We start from the raw sequence: 4,748 nt of genomic DNA on the forward strand, positions 1-4,748 counted from the left end.
ATTTGGTATGCTTTAAGGGCATACAGGCTGTTTGATGAAAAACGCCTCAACCCATAACTTTGTTATTTATTATCCGATTTCAATGAACAAAAAAATTAAAGATATGGTTTTTCAAGTGCTACAAAACAGCCATAAAATGTTTTTTTTTTGGCGTTATCTTCAATAGCTAACGATAGTCAACTTTTTTTTTAAATGGACACATGTAGTTTTTTAGGCTTGGTCTGGTAAGGTTTTTTTTCTGGATCTAATGATGTATTGAAAGTTATCATTTGGTTCATAGCTAACTGAAAAAAAATAAAACATTTTTTTGTGGTTCAGCTTATTATAAAATTTTTAAGAGTGCCGTGAAAAACAATCGGAATACAAAGTACGATAAATGTCATCTAAACGTCAGCTTAGAAGTTTTCATCTGCTTTTTTAAACTTTTTTTATTTAAGTATAAAATAACATTGTCAGTCATGCAGGATAGCAGTCATTTGACTATTATTTATGTTCGAGTGTAATAAAAATCGTAATTAGTCAAAAACAAAAAGTTAATAGAAAAAATAATAATTAAAAAAAAATATTTTTTTTAAATTATTATTTATGTTTTCCAAGAAAATAATAATAAAACTCTTCAAGATTGCACCTGAAAATTTTCAAACTCACACTTGACATTTGTTGCTATTTGTATTCCAATTGTTTTTCACGGCACACTTGAAAATTTCATAATAAACCGAACCACAATTAAAAATTTTTTTTTTTTTTTTCAGTCAGCTATGAACCAAACGATAATTTTTAATACATCGTTAGATTCAGAAAAAAAAAACTTTATCAGACTGAGCCTAAAAAACTACATGTGTCCATTTAAAAAAAAAAAGTTGACTATCGTAAGCTACTGAAAATAACGCCAAAAAAAATTTATTTTATGGCTGCTTCGTAGCGCATGAAAAAACATATCTTCGGTTTTTTTGTTCATTGAAATCGGATAATAAATAAAAAAGTTATTGGTTGAGGCGTTTTTTATCAAACAGCCTGTATATTTAACTTAAAAAAAAATCAAAAACAATTTTACAACTCTTAGTTACTTCTAAGTTACACTTAAAAATGTAAATTAATAACGCAAAACAAAATGGAAAAAATGTCATGTATGCTTTGAATTTACGTATGAGAGCCTACTAAAGATGACAAATGAATTCAGTTGTCAATTTTCGTTGATTAGAAGTAAAATGAGGCATCTTAGTGAAGTGAAGTTGCTCGTGCTGTCGCCCTCATTCAGCACGGCCACTCTATTCGACATGTTAGCAAGGACCTTCGAGTTTCCCCTTCTGTTATTCAGCGTTTATGGATCGGTTTCGGGAGACTGGCCAATATGTTAGAAGAGCTGGACAAGGTCGAAATCGAAAAACTACTCAAAATCAAGACCGATTTCTTGTCCTTTCCTCTCTACGTAAGCGTACTGCCACAGCACGAGACCTCCTAAACGACCTAAGACGAACACATGGAATAGAAATTTCTGATCAAACTGTTAGAAACAGATTAAAAGAAGCGAATTTGAAACCAAGAAGATCTGTCCGCGCACCACGCCTTACGCAGCATCACAAAGCAGCGCGAATGAGGTTTGCTCTGGATCACAGAGATTGGCAACTTCGTCACTGGACGCCTGTACTGTTTACAGATGAGTCCAGATTTCGTTTAACTCGTTGCGACGGTCGAGTACGTGTATATAGACGTCCTGGTGAACGCTACACAGCCGCTACTATACAGGAAGTGGATAGATTTGGTGGTGGATCTATGATGGTTTGGGCTGGAATCAGTATAAACAACAGAACTGATTTTGTTGTGGTTCCTGGTAGACTAAATGCCAAGAATTACATCGAAAATATCTTGGAGGACCATGTGGTGCCTGCTGCATATGGCGTCGGTCAAAATTTCATCCTAATGCAGGACAATGCAAAGCCACATACCGCCGGCATCACCAGAAACTTTTTACAAGAACGTGGAATTCAGGTCATGGAATGGCCGGCGTTAAGTCCTGACCTGAATCCTATTGAACACGTGTGGGATCAGCTTGATCGACGCGTTCGCAAGCGCCGTAATCCACCACTAACCATACAGGAACTGACACAAGCCCTGATTGAGGAATGGGAAAGCATACCTCAAGAATCTCTTCGCAGACTAGTGCGAAGCATGCCACGCAGGTGTGAGGAAGTGATTCGTACTCGTGGGGGGCATACAAAGTATTAAAGCTCACCAATCCACAGAAAACCCGACTATCATCGATACTATGACAATCGTTTCCATTTTGTTTTGCGTTATTAATTTACATTTTTAAGTATAACTTGGAAGTAACTAAGAGTTGTAAAATTGTTTTTTTAATTTTCTTTAGTTAAATATATGCCGTTGAAGTATACCAAATTAGATTTGCCTAGAACTATTATTTAAAAAGTTACAGGTTTTGAAAAAAGTATTCCCCTAATTTTCTTGAGCAGTGTATTATATATTATATATTATATATTATATCGTATATTACTGTACGAGTGGAGAAACTAAAAGTTTCACTCACGGGTGTGTCGAATTTACATACGAGGCGAAGCCGAGTGTGGAATGACACAAGTGAGTGATTTAGTTTCCCACGAGTGCTGTATAGCGTTTTGTTCATCCTGCAATTAAAATTTCAAAAGATTTTAATCATAAAATTTGTTTGAAAAAAAAAACATAGGAGGCAGTTTCCGTTGTTATGATTCTCATAAAACAAACAACTGATCTGTCAAAAAAATTATAATTTATGGCAAAAGTGTGTGCAACCCTTTAGTTCACATTACTAAGAGAATATAGAGGAAGAAGACGGATATTCCTCAAGAAGCTAATGTAGCCACATTCAATCTACTCCCGCAAAAATCTAAAGACATCAAGCAGTTGGAAAAATTTCGGTCGTGGATGAAGAATATAAACGTAAATGTTGTAACCGAAGAAGTAGTGGTTGCTTTTCCCTGTGGTCTACATTTTCGATGCTTAAATCCACCCTATTTGTTTTCGAGAAAATACACGAGCCAGTAAGTTTTATGGTTCGTAATTAATTTACTGATTGTAATATTTGTTGATGTATATTAGTGTTACAAATAAATTTTGGTTAAATGTTCAGCTTATGTACAGAGCGCCCAGAAATGTGATAGCAAATTTTTCAATTGATCCCGCAAGATGACACTTTTTACAGAGACCTTTTTTATGCATGGCAACGCCGTTATTTAAATTGAGGTAAATAAATCTCAAGAATTGTCAAACGAAAATAGTATATTAAAGTATAAGTGGATAAATAGGTCTTTAAAACACGCGCGATTTTTCGGGCACGACGGCGCAGCCGGAGTGTTCGAAATAGAGCAAGTGTTTTAAAGACCAGTTATCCACGAATTCTTTACGCTATTTTTTTTTTATTGGTACACTTTGAAATCATAAATATTACAAAAAATGGAAATAAGAACGTGAATACATTAGTGATGTACATGAATATACCTTTCGTTGTCATGGAAAATGAAAAAAACCAAAATTAATTTCCAATCCGTCACTTAATCTCAACTATATTATTCACATTCATTTAAAAGATTAAGATTGTTGAATATTTGATTAAAGCTTTTGAAACGTTTGTTAGTAGTATTTTATTTTATGTTACAAGGTACTCCTGTCAGATCAATCATTAATAAGTTAATATTTAGACGTCACGTTTCTCCGGTCCTCTCGGATTTTTGATGATGCATTGATGCCATGGAAAAAAACGCGCGTTTTTAAAAGTTCGATTTATACACGCTCAGGCGTGTTTTAAATGAGCAAAATAGCTTACCAATAAAAAAAAAGCATTCAAATTTAAATTTTTTTGAAAATGTTCAAATTGACCGCCATTATGCTCAATGCATAACTGAACCCTTCGAGCAACATCTCGACAAATTTTAGTGCACAAATCGGGGGTAAAAATTATTCGGAAAACCTCCTTAACATATTCTTTTGAAAAAATTCAAAAATTGAATGTCCCAAGATTGAACAAATTTGGCTTTTCGAAAATGCCATCTTGTGACACTTTGTGTAAAAGTTTCTGGGCGCACTGTATGTATATTGAGAAAATGAGTGAGTGTAAAAATTTTCATCCACTGCTTTCACCCACTCGTTGCTATGCAGACAGTTTGAATGGACAAAACAAACGCTTTCACGTTTTGTATCTAAGTACGAAACAGTAATTTTTCTATTTTGCGTTTAGAATAAGTCTATTCTACACCCAAATGGCGTGTTAGAATAGACTAGTAAAATTTACTGTATTGATGTTGGTAGCATGAAGTGTCAAAACTGACAGACGTCAAAAAATAAATCTCGCAGAGAACAAAGCAAATTAATAAATAACAATGAACAAAACGTTTAATTTTCATTCTGGCATTTGGACTTCTCCGGCAGTAAATTTTCTAACGTCTTTTGTGCAATTTGCCTAATTTGCAGCGGCGTTAGTGATAAACTTTCTTCAGCATTCATTTTCAAACATCAAATGCGAAAAGTTTTAAAGTAATTTTTTTCACAGCCGGCTAAAATTATGCCACATAAAAAATGTCACCGACCACCGTAAAATTCCCTACATTTAAAATTTTTATTTTTTTATTTATAAAATGGTATAAAGCGGCAAAATAGAAAAAATAGTATAAAAGATTCGTTGCAGAAGGTCCTTCAAGCACTCATTTGTTCCTCAACTCGCCGCTACGCGGCTCGTTTCGGAATTTCAAATTCGTGCT

The sequence above is a fragment of the Tenebrio molitor genome, chromosome 1 (genome assembly GCF_963966145.1).
Source record: "Tenebrio molitor chromosome 1, icTenMoli1.1, whole genome shotgun sequence".
Taxonomy (NCBI): domain Eukaryota; kingdom Metazoa; phylum Arthropoda; class Insecta; order Coleoptera; family Tenebrionidae; genus Tenebrio; species Tenebrio molitor.